Source organism: Eubalaena glacialis, chromosome 6 (assembly GCF_028564815.1).
Source record: "Eubalaena glacialis isolate mEubGla1 chromosome 6, mEubGla1.1.hap2.+ XY, whole genome shotgun sequence".
Taxonomy (NCBI): Eukaryota; Metazoa; Chordata; class Mammalia; order Artiodactyla; family Balaenidae; genus Eubalaena; species Eubalaena glacialis.
In genome coordinates this window covers 66,382,593-66,396,069 of record NC_083721.1, presented here as the reverse complement: position 1 = coordinate 66,396,069, position 13,477 = coordinate 66,382,593, and positions in this window count along the sequence as shown.

Here is a 13,477-nt window from a genome sequence, read left to right as displayed (position 1 = left end):
GCGCCCAGCGTGGCTGCGAGTGCAGGGGCGGACACCCTCTCCCAAGAAGTGGTGATGCCCACAGGCTGGCGTCGCCACCGCCCAGTGACCGGGCCTCAGGGCTCTGTGAATCGGTGCCTTAGAGCGGTCCCCTCCCCGTTTTCTTACGGAGTTCCACAGCTGTGTGTGTGAAATAGGATCCAGCAGGTATCACTCAAACCAACAAAATGTTAGCGATGAACACGCGTCCAACCACACGAGGGCGGCAGACCTGAGCAGAGGTTACTGTTGCCATCAACCAAATCCACGTTTCATCGGCTACTGACTTTTGTATAACCACAGTTGTATCGCAGAGTATGATATTACTGCTGGGCATGTGCTAGTAAATGGTCCTGCTAAATGTTATTTTTCTTTAGACTCTAATCGGTTTTGGGGTGATGTGGCCACATTCTGTGGTTTTTCTTTTAATTAAAAAAAACAAAACAAAACAAAAACTTTTAAAAGCCAGCCTTTACAAAGAGTGCCCGTACTGTTTTCAGTGGTACCAGGAAGGCTTTAGTCCTTCTCACACTCACATTACCAAAGTCAAACGTTATCTTTCTTTCTTCACAGTAAGAGTGCAGAGAGCAGAATTTTGCCCTCCTCCTCACTCTCACCCCGACACACCCCTTGGCAGTTCATTGCTGCAGGAGCATCTTCTTCTCTGTCTCACGGGACAGGTGAGCAGCTGTTTTCCATCTTCTCTGGGAAGAGCTGTCCTGACTGTGGAAACTCAAGCTCCAAGTGTTTTCTTGCTGAATTAGTCATCTATGGTTGGAGGGCTGGAGAGAGGAGAGGAGATCCAGTGACAATGGGTTCTAAAATCACCCCATCCAATGGTCTTATAGCAGAAGGGAGAGTTAGGGTTAGGAGCCAGAGTTCCAGAAAGAAAAGGAGTAAGGAAGGTGGGGGAGAGACAGGAGAAGGAATATTGAACGGGTGGGGAATTTGCACTTGATGGTGGTGGCCAGTGGGGTACAATGTTTTGAGATTTGCCCCTCCCTTTTTGAAATAAACCTTAAGAATCCACTTCAGGCCAGCACGCCCTCTACTCTCAGGAGCAGGGTAGTACAGAGGTGGTGAGGCAGGCCAAGGATTGGTAGTATAATGCCAGCTATTCTTTTAATATGGGTTTAATTGCATTCAATAATTAGAGATAAGACTTAAAATCCAAATGCAAATAGTAGTAATTAAGGAGTGAGAGGGAGAGTGCGTACCTTTGGTGCCATACTTAGGAGCAGAAGGAAATAAAATCATTTACCTAACAGTACCTAGAACATGTTTGGTGCTCAAGACGAGTTTGTCGGATATAAATATGTTAAAGATTTGCCTTATTTATTTACCTAAAAATGTGTGAAGCAAATGGATGCTACGTTTGAAGTAAAATAGGTGATGGTCTATGGTTTGCAACTTCAAAGGGGCATTGGTTTTGTAGATTTGTTTTTCCATTTATAAATTAAATGTAATTATTGTAGAAAAGTAAGAAAAACAAGCATAAATTTAAAAAAATTCCCCAAACACCCCAGGGATAACCTTTATTAATATTTTCATGTATACCCTTCTAAAATTTTTCCCATGCAAATCTATACATCTAATATCTATAGGTATGTGTATATTTTACAAAATGGAATCAAACCATGTAACTGTTCTATAAACTACATTTTCATTTAATGCTATGGTTTAAAAGTTCTTCCATGTCAAGAAATGTAATCTAAATTAAAGAGCATTGGCTTTTGGAGTTAGACCAAATTTGTTTTAATTCTGTTTCTGCCACTTATTAGATTGTTGAGTTTGAGCAAATCTCATTATTTTTCTGAGCTTCAATTTTCTCATCTGCAGATGAAAATGGGAATAATATAATAGTTCTCAGAATTCTTGTGAAAACTAAATGAGATAACAAATATAATTAGCTCATATGTGCTTCATAAAGAATAGCTATTTTTAAAATATATATATAATTTATTATATGAATTTAGTTTGTTGCTTTTAACAGTGCTGCATTGACCATCATTGTACAAACATTTTACAAGTTTGTCATATTTTTCCTTAAGATAAATTTTCTGTTGTGGAATTGCTTGGTTAAGGAAGTGTGCTCATTTTGGAGTTTGGAAAGTACTATATTTAAAAATGCCTTCCAGAAAAGCTGGGCCAATCTCTAGCTCCACCAGTAATATATGAGAATGCTATTTCCCTATACCAAGTCCAATTCTGTATATATTTTTCATTTTTGCCTATCTGATAAGTGAAAAGTAGTATTTTGTTTTACTTTGTATTTTTTTAAATATGTTTAATGACTTTGGATTTCTTTTTTTGTAAATTTCCTAGTCTTGCCTTTGTCTTTTCCTTATTGATTTGTAAGAGCTTCTTACCTATTAAAATACTTAATTCTTTGCTATATGAAGACTATATAAAACTTTGCAAATAAAGTTTTCTGGCTTGTTTGCCATGTAGTTTTATATTTTTTGGTTTATGAAGTTAAGTTTATTTTTCCCTTTCTAGTTTTTTTCTTTGGGGTCATGTTTAAGAAGACCTTTGTTATCACTTATGATTATACAAATATTCCCCACTTATATTTTCTTTTAGTACTTTTCAGTATGTGTGTATTTCTTTTTTTCTTACATAGAGTTAAGTGCACAAAGTTAAGTGTGCAGCTTGGTGAATTTTTACACACATATACATCTATGTATACATTGCCCAGATCAAAATATGGAATATTTCCAACATTTCAGCAGGTTCCCTCATGTCCCTCCCCAGTGACTACCCCTCCCAAAGTTAAGTACTGTCCTGATCTCTGTTTCCATAGCTTAGTTCTTCTGGTTTTGGAACATCACACAATATGATTCTTATTCTGGCCTCTTTTAGTCTACATTATGTCTGAGATTAAACCATATTCTTACACATAGCAGTATATAGTTATTTTTCATTGCTCTGGTATATTCCATTGTATGATTATACCACAAACTATCAACTCTGATGTTGATTGACACTGGACTGTTTGCAGCTTGGAACTATTTAGAACTTTCTTGTACATGTCTTTTGGTGGACCTAAGTGCTCATTTCTCTTGGGATAGACCAGTGTGGGATTCCTGGATCATAGGATAGGCTCATATTTGGCTTTAGTAAATACTGCCAGACAGATGTCCAAAATGGTAGTACCAATTTGCACTCTCACCAGCTATATATAAAAGAATTCAAGTTGCACCACATCTTGCCTCTTACTGTTGGCTTCGGGTGTATTGGTTAGAGCCTTGACAGGTGAGTTTGAGGAGGACATAATTATTTAGTCCATTACAGTCATAGATGTGAGGGCTTATTTCTAGATTCTCAATTCTATTCCATTAGTCTATCTATCTGTCTTTATGCCAGTAACACACTGTTTTGATTCCTATTGTTTTATAGTAAATTCTGAAATCAGGAAGTGTGAGTTATCCAACTTTGTTCTTTTTCAATATTGTTTTGAATTGCTAGGGCCCCCTGAAGTTGTATATGAATTTTAAGATTGGCTTTTCCTTTTCTGCAAAGAGCTTATTGGAATTTTGATAGAGAATGCATTGAATTTGTAGATTGCGATGGGTTAGTATTGCCGTTTTAAGAATACTAGGTCTTCTAATACATCAGCATGAGATGTTTGTCCATTTATTTATGTCTTCTTTAATTTCTTTCAGCAATCGTTTGTAGTTTTCAGTGTACAAGTCTTTCACCCTCTGCTTGGTTTAATTTATTCCTAGCTATTCTTTTGGATGATATTGTAAATGAAATTGTTTACTTAATTTCATTTTTTGGGTTGTTCATTGGTAGTGTATAGAAATACAGCTGATTTTTGTGGGTTGATCTTGTATCTTGCAACTTTCCTGAATTTGCTTATTATTTCTAATAGTTTTTTGTGAGTTTTAAAGGATTTTCTATGTATAAGATCATGTCATCTGTGAATAGGGATGGTTTTATTCTTTTTTTCCAATTTGAATGCATTTTATTTTTCTTGCCTAATACTCTTACTAGAATTTCCAGGACAATGGTGAGTAGAAGTGGTGAAAGTGAACATCCTTGTCTTATTCCTGATCATACGGGGAAGGCTTTCATTACTGAGTATGATATGGGGTTTTCATCAAAGACCTTTATCAGATTATCCTTGTTTTTGAGTGTTTTTATCAAGAAAGGGTGTTGGATTTTTAAAATTGCCTTTTATGCAGCAATTGAGATGATTATGTGTTTTTTTCTCTTATTCTATTAACGTAGTGCATAGCATTGATTAATTTTTATATGGTGAGCCACCCGAACAATCCTGGGATAAATCCTACTTGGTCATGGACTGTGATGCTTTTTTTATTTTTTAATTGAAGTATAGTTGATTTACAATGTTTCAGGTGTACAGCAAAGTGGTTCAGGTATACATATACATATATCTATCTATTCTTTTTCAGATTCTTTTCCATTATAGGTTATTACAAGATACTGAATATAGTTCCGTATGCTATAGTTCATTGCTGTTTATCCATTTTGTATATAGTAGGGTGTAGAGTGTGATGTGTTTAATATGCTTCTGGATTTAGTTACTAATATTTTCTTGAGGATTTTTGCGTCTATATTCATAAGAGATATTAGTCTGTAGTTGTTTTTTTTTTTTTTTTTTTTTCCTTGTGTTGTCTTTGTCTGGCTTTGGTATCAGGGTAATGCTGGTATATAGACTGAGTTAGAAAGTGTTCCCTTCTCTTATTCTTTGGAAGAGTGTGAGAAGGATTGGTGTTAATTTTTCTGTACATGATTGGTAGAATTCATCAGTGAAGTAATCTATTTCTGGGTTTGTTCAGTTGTTGTTGTTGTTGTTTTTACTTTTGTCGATTCAGTCTCTTTATGTGTTATAGGTCACATAAAAAAATAGAGATTTTCCATGGTTTTTTTTTTTTGAGTCAGTTTTGGTAGTATGTGTGTTTCTAGGAATTTGTCCATTTCATCTGGGTTATCTAATTTTTTTGCTACACAGTTGTTCATAGTATTCTCTTACAATCCTTTTTATTTCCATAAAGTTGGTAGAAATGTCCCCACTTTTATTTATGACTTAAGTTATTTACTACTTCTCTATTTTTTGTAAGTCTAGCTGAAGGTTTGTCAATTTTGTTGATCTTTTCAAGGAACCAACCAACAAACCAACTTTTTGTTTTGTTGATTCTATTTTTCTATACTCTATTTCATTTATCTCTGATCAATTCTTTAGAATAGAATATCTTTTCATCTTCTAGCTTGGGTTTAGTTTTCTCTTCTCCTTATAGTTCTTTACGGTATAACGTTAGGTTATCAACTGAGATCTTCTTTTTTAAGGTAGGCATTTACAGCTATAAATGTCCTCTGGAGCTTTGCGTTCCCTGTATCCCATAAGTTTTGGTATGTTGTGCTTTTATTTCCATCCATTTCAAGGTATTTTCATCAATCTCAAGGTATACATTTCCCTTGTAACACTTTTTTTCATCCATTGGTTATTTAAAACTGTGGTTTAATTTCCAAATATTTGTGAATTTTCCAGTCTTCCTTCTGATATCTAGCTTCATTCCATGGTGGGTATCAAAGAAGATACGTTTTGGGATTTCAATCTTTTAAATTTATTAAGACCTGTGGCCTAACATAGGGTCTATCTTGGAGAATGTTCCATGAGAAGAATGTGTATCTGCTGTTTTGGGCGGAATGTTCTTTATATATCTGTTAGGTCTAGTTGGTTTATAGTGTTGTTCAAGTCCTGTATTTTCATACTGATCTTTTGTCTTGATATTCTATCCATTAGGCATCTTGTGTCAGTCCTTCAGGTAAAAGCCCTCAGACAAGTAAAAAAAAGACAAACATAATTCTTTGAGAACAAGGTGTGTTCTGCTCCCTCTGGAACCAGGGGCTATGGTCCCACACTGTGAACATGGGCTGCTATCTTCAAAACTGTTGCTGAGTTGAGAAGCTGGGAGCAAGGACAAGTAAAAATGCTGCAATACTTTCCTACTCTTTGTAAGTGCCTCTTTCTTGACTCAGCATTCATTAGGTTGCTGAAAACCTTTCTAGGGTCCTGACAAAGCTGACTGACAGTTTTTGCTTATTTTTTCATTGTTTCAGTGGAAGGACAGGCCCCCAGCGCTACCTACTCTGCCATTTTCATCACTCCCCACCCCTCCCCCCTTAAAGTTTTGAAAATGGAACATTGTATATCCACATCAGATCTCCAGTTTCTTTTTAAGAATGGGAAAATCTGCCAATACTGGGCTCACAGTTCCACATATCAACAATTGCCTGGTGAGTAGTAGTTTACCAGTTCAGGGAGGACATACATTCTTCAGTTGCCCCACACTTTCCCTTCTGCCCCTTAATCATTTAAGTTACCTGATTTGTTCCTCCATCCATTTTAATTTTCAATCTCTTTAGTATTACATAGTGACTAAGAGCTCAGGCCTTGAGCCAGACAAAACTGGATTTGAATGTTGTCTTCACCATTTAAATACTGTGTGTCCTTAGGTAAGTGGTGTGTCCTCTGTGATCTGTAGCATCTTCACTTGTAAAATGAAGATAAACACAACTACTCACTGGGGTTGTTGAGATGAGTAAATGACATAATATTGATAAAGAATTTAGGCCAGTGCCTAACATTCAGCAAGTAAATAATAGTGTTTATATGTTTTAATGTAAATTTCTTAAGGTCATCTTTTATGTCCTTTGGTAATGTTTGGATTTTATTTTTCTTATATGTTGAGTGTATTTGTTTAAAAAGTTATTCTTATGTAGTTTATGAGTTTTATTATTGCTGTGAATTGGATTTTTTTCTAATATATTTTCTAAATGGCTAATATGTAGGAAAGGTAATTTCTGTTTCTTTTATACAGCCATCTTTTTTGTTTTCTTATTAGATTGAACAGATTTTCAGATTAGTTTGATTTTTCATAATAGACAGTGGTAATGATAACTTTTCCTCTTCCTTTATAATATTTTTACCTCATTTGTTTCATTTCTAATATTGAATAAGACTGCCAAACAATGTTTAATAATTATGAAGATTATAGATGTCTTCATTTTATTCCTGAATATAATGAGAATGTCCCATTAAATGCAAAGCTTAATTTTGGTTTCTGATATTTATAAGAATATATATATATATATATATATATATCTGTTTCTTTCTATTTCTGTTTTATAAGAGATTTTAATTGGCTTTTGAATTTTATCAAATAATTTGTAACATCTGTTGAAATAATCATATGATTTTCTCCATTAATTTATTCATGTGTTTATATCAAGAGATTTTTAAATGTTAAATCGGTTATCCATTCCTGGAATAAACCTTACTTGGTCATCCTATATTTTCCTTTAAAATGGACTTCTGGAGTAAGTTGCTAATATTTTATTTAAGGTGTTTGTACTTTATTAATCAGTAAGATTGGTCTATTGTTACCTTTTCTTGTTTTATATTTGTTAAGTTTTGGTGTCAGGATTATGCTAGCTTTATAAAATAATTTAAGAAACTTACTGTCTTTCTGTACATTGTAATAGTTTTTATATGAACCATCTGTTCTTTAAGCTTTGTTAAAACTCACCTATAAAATCTCATGGTCTGGTCCTTGTAGGGTGCAGGGGTTATGGTTGTGGTGTATAGACATCTTTTATAGAATTTCCAATTTTTTCTATGGTTATTGGTCTACTTAGATTTTCTCCCTCTACTTGAAAAAATTTTGATAATTCGACTTTACTAGAAAAATATTTCATTTCCTCTCAAATTTAAAATTTATTGAGCATAAAGTATTTTCTTACAATATTATTTCAATCTTCTCTATATACACTTATATTTCCTTTTTAATTTCCAATACTGAGTCCTCTTTCTTTCTTGGTTACTCAGTTATACTCTAATATTTTTTTTCAATATTTCTTTAAACAGCCTTTTAAGAGAAACACCTCTTTTGTTTTTCTATTGTGAGTTGTTTCAGGGTGTTAAGGCTGTAATAATATAAACAGTGTACAGTTTTGTGCTCCTCTGACTTGTAATATCTAACTCTGTGTGGACTGCCAAGACCACTAAATTTTGGGTGTGCATCCATGACATACAAAGGGGTCAGTAGGGGGCCATGTCGACCCTCTTGCATCCTTTCTCATTTATATTCTTTACCCTATATATGTATTACTTTGTGAGAAAACGAAAGTGAAAGCAACTCTAAACCTAGTTCAAGCTGTCATTCTTGCCTATCCCTAAGACCAGTTAAGAATCTGTGGTTTGGACTAGGGAAGACAGTTTTCTCTTGTTTTTGCTTGTTTTGTTCTTTTTGGTTGGTGTCTGGGAATTTATTGTTCTTTAAGCATGAGGCTGAGTTTTTAACATAATTATGTATTTCTAAAAATAGTTCTATTAAAATATATTTCACATACCATAAAATTCACTCATTTAATGTGTGGAATTCAGTGTTTTTTATATGTTCACAGAGTTTTGCAACTGTCACCACAATCTGATTTTAGAATATTTTTAACTCTCTAAAAAGAAGTTCCATACACATTAGCAGTCATTCCCCATTCCTCGTCCTGCTCCTCCCCCACTTCATCCCAACCCGAGGCAACCACTAATCTGTTTTCTGGGTCTATGGATTTGCCTGTTCTGGACATTTCACAGGAGTGCAATCATATGATCTATATCTGGATTCTTTCACTTAGCATAATGTTTTCAAGGTTTAGCAACAATGTAGCCTATATCAATACGTCATTTTCTTTTTAGTGCCAAATAATTTCCATTATTTGGATATACCACATTTTGTTAATCCATTTGTCAATTGATGGAATTTAAGTTATTTCTACTTTTTGGCTATTATGAATAATGCTGTTATGAACATCTGTGTATAAGTTTTTGTGTGGATATATATTTTAATTTCTCTTTGGTATATACCTAGGAGTGGAATTGCTGGATCATATGATAACTCTCTCTGTAATATTTTGAGGAACCACCAGACTGTTTTCCAAAATGGCTGCACATTCCTACTAGTAGTGTATGTGGGTTCCAATTTATCCACATCCTTGTCAGCTCTTGTTATTATGTCTTTATTATTTTAGCCATATTCATAGCTGTGAAGTGGTATATCTTTGTGGTTTTGATTTGCATTTCCCTGATGGCTGATGATGTTGAGCATCTTTTTATGTGCTTATTGGCCATTTGTATGTCTTCTTTGGAGAAATGTCTATTCAGAGACTTTGCCCATTTTAAATTTAATAAAGAATTAAAAATTACTTGCATTTACTATTGAGCTATAAGAATTCTTTATATACTCTAGATATAAATCCCTTATAAAATATATGATTTGCAAATATTTTGTCCCATGCTGTGTGTTGTCTTTTCACTTTCTTGATGGTATCCTTTGAAATACAAAAGTTTTAAATTTTAATGAAGTCCAATGTATTTTTTCTTTTGCATACTGTGCTTTTGGTGTCACATTTAAGAAACCACTATCTAATCCTAGATCACAAAGATTTAGACCTGTTGAAGAAAAGCAGTAAATGCTGTCTTCCAAGTGAAGAGACTCAATGTATCTGTGATTGCCTAATCTGCTTGTAAAGTGCTTGTAACCTTTAACTCTTTTCTGATAATGCAGAGGAGCCAGAATTTACTAAGGAAGATTGGATGAGTGTATTACTGTTCTGATAGCTTGTTGAAATTCATGTAGATGACTTACTACAAGGAGTGATACAGGACAGAGGAAGGTCAGAGCTCCTGGATGGTGGCAGCTTTGACAGAGAAGTAGCATCCATCCTACTACCCTGATTTATGTTGGGACAACTACAGATGATCCCATACAAATCTAAATTGAGTTAGCTTTAAGTAATCCATTCTTTTTTAAAGGTTTGTGTGTGATTCAGTGGTCTAATAGAATGGGTCCCATCCTAATATTTGTACTGGAATCATGTATCCAAAGAGGACTTTCTAAAAGTAACTACTTTTTAAATTTTAAGATATGAGATTTATTTATTCTAATCTTCCTTTCTCCTTTTCCTCACCTCTCTCAGGTAAGAAGAGGACATGTCCCTGGTGGGACTTCTGCTCTGGTGGGACTACTTTTCTAGTACTGGTGAGTGACTTGGCATTGATAAGCTTTTAATAGTCTTAGCAGTTATTATCTCTGATGACCTAGCTGAGGGAAGGGCTTTTTATGATTCTGACCTCTTGTCACATTCTCCTACATATTAAAAAAGAGTCTCCCATTTTTCAATCCTGGGAAAAAATTTTCATTTCAAAAAAAATGTATTGAGCACTTGCTGTGTGTCAGGGAAGGTGGATACAATAGGAAACAAGACAGACACAGTTTTTAACCTCAAGAATCTCATATTCTAGAAGGCATCTCTGGTAAGAAAACAAGAAATTGTAATACTGTGCTAAGAGCTATGAAGGGAGAAGTACAAGCAGCTGTTGGTGCATGGAGGTGAGGCAATTAACCCAGAGTAGATGGGTGAGGAGCAGTGACGTAAGAGTGGCATAATGTCTAGCCAGTTTGTTGTCGTAGGACCTTTGCAGAGCTGCAGTCTAGCTGCAGCTCCAACATCTACTAGCTTGTCACCTTGGACACATTTCTTAATCTTTACCCCCTCCAGTTTCTTCATACTTGAAATGGGGATAATAATAGTAGTCATCTCATTGGTTTTCTATGAAAATAAATGAGTCAATACATATAAATTGCTTAGCACAGTACCTCAGTAAACAATAAAAAAATGGTAACTCATTATTATTCTGAGAGCTGAAGGGTTATCAGGAGTTAAGAAGTAACTGAGTGGTTGGTGTCAGGAGAAGAATATTGCAGGCACAGAAAAGAGCACATTGCATGCCTGGAAGCAGAACGGATCACGGAGAGTTTGAATAAAGAAATTCGTTAGGCTCCAGTACTGTGTATGAGGGGGTTGCAGAAAAATAGATGAGGCAGGAGAGGTGGGCAGGGACCAGATCACAGAGATGTTTGGCCTTTATCTCAAGAGTGTACAGAGTCGTGAAAGGGTTACTTACAGGGTACTGACATGATCAGATTTGCATTTTAGGTCATTCTTGTTGTAACTGAAAAAAATGGATTGAAGGATAAGATTGGAGGTAGGGAGACTAATAAAATTCTGTTACAGAGGCTTCTATTTTTTAAATAGCCAAGTTAAGATGGCACTAAACTCTTCTCTCAGAAATCAATGCAAGGTAAGAAGAACAAAAGACAGAAATGCAAATGCAATCTTTGAAAAAAATTAGATGAAATCTATAACCCTGAACCATAATATATGAGGAAAAGCTACTGAGAGCAGCTGTGGTTAAATAAGAATATGAATAGATATAGAAGGATGTTGCATCTACATATTTCAGGCAAAATTGGCAGAGAAAAGTCTTCTAGAAAAGACACTATACCCTAAGGGGAAAACCCCCCCAACATTTCCTTATTCGGAATAATGGGAATGTGCCATTATTGGAGTGAAGAGGAGAGTGAAAAGGATATAGAAATATATAAATTTAATAGTTGCTGATATTATGGAGTAATAGATACTGTCCAATAAAATAGATGATTAATATAAGTTTATAGTTATCCCACAGATATACTTGTGAATGTGAAAAATAAAGTTTGTGAAGAGATATTCATTGCAACATCATTTGTAAAAAGCAAATGATTGGGAATAGTATAAATGTAATGTATATCTGTAGGGTACAGCTATTGTAAAGAATGAGCTCTATGTATACTTACATGCAATGATCTCCAAGATGTATTATTAAGGGGGAAGACAAGATACAGAACAGAGTGAACAGAATCGGGAAAGAAAACCAACATATATACATATATGCTTGTATATGTATAAAATATCTCTGAAAGGAACACAAAACTTTGGTTAGCTTGATTTCCTCTTATTAAGGGAATTGTGTCCCTGGGGGCCTGGGGTGGGAGGGAAATGTTTATTGTATTCCTTTTGGAAATTTTTGAATTTTGTAACATTACTTTAAAAAATAACTTATTTTTCTTAAAAAGAGGGTATTTAAGTCACGTATGTAAGAGAGAACGGTAGCGAAATGGCAGTGGGGATGGATAGAAGTAGATGGATTGGAGGTATTATCAGTTAGAATGATGGGTAGTGAGGAAGAAGGGGTCAAAGATGGCACCTAGGTTTCTACTTGCTTGGGTAACTGGATAGGTGTGTCATTCCACAAGATGAGATACTCAGATTCCCTAAAGATCTGTCCACAGGCTTCATCCTTTATCTGTAGAATTCTGTTATTTCACACCTTTCTACCTTTCCACCACTTCAGTTTTCACGTCTTTGTGAACAATTTTTATATCTTTTACAAACTCTACATTACCTGGATCACCAGGCGCCAACTAGACGTTAATTCAAATACATACCCTTAACTAATTTTGGGACTGAAGAATCATAAAATTTAGATCTAAAATGGACCTTAGAAATTTATCATGGTCTCATCATTTTATTTTACCAATGAAAACCCTAAGGCACAGAGGCAATATGTGACTTAGATATTTGTTAAAAATTTATATAAGTTGGAGCATGAATTTACATATTTTTGATCTCCCTTCTCTTCCTGTATCTTTCTTTTTTATTTTACTGTAGTACAGTTGACATACAATATTATATTAGTTGCAGGTTTACAACATAGTGATTCAACATTTTTATACATTACAAATCGATCACCATAAGTCTATAACTACCTGTCACCATACAAATATATTGCAATATTGTTGACTGTATTCCCTATGCTGTACATTATATCCCTGTGACTTACTTATTTTATAATTGCAAGTTTGTACCTCTTAATCTCTGTCACCTATTTTGCCGAACCCCTCACCCCCTTCCCCTCTGGCAACCACAAGTTTGTTCTCTATGAATCTGTTTGTTTTGTTTTGGTTTTTAGATCCCATGTATAAGTGAAATCATACAGTATTTGTCTTCCTCTGTCTAACATATTTTTCTTAGAGTAATACCTTCTATGTCTATCCATGTCACAAATGGCAAGATTTCATCCTTTTTTTTAATGGTTATATTCCATTGTGTATGTACCACATCTTCTTTATCCATTCATTTATTAATGAACATTTAGGTTGCTTCCATATCTTGGCCATTGTAAATAATACTGCTACGAACATTGGGGTGTATGTGTCTTTTTGAATTAGCATTTTCATCTTCTTTGTATAAATACCCAGAAGTGGAATTGCTGGATTGTATGGTAGTTCTATTTTTTAGTTTTTTGAGGAACCTCCGTACTGCTTTCCATAGTGGCTACACCAATTTACATTCCCACTAACAGTGTACAAGGGTTCCCTTTTCTTCATATCCTAACCAACACTTGTTTTTTGTTGTCTTTTTGATAATAGTCATTCTGACAAGTGTGAGGCGATACCTCAGTGTGGTTTTGATTTGCATTTCCCTGATAATTAGTGATGCTGAGTATCTTTTCATGTGTCTGCTAGCTATATGTATGTCTTCTCTGGAAAAA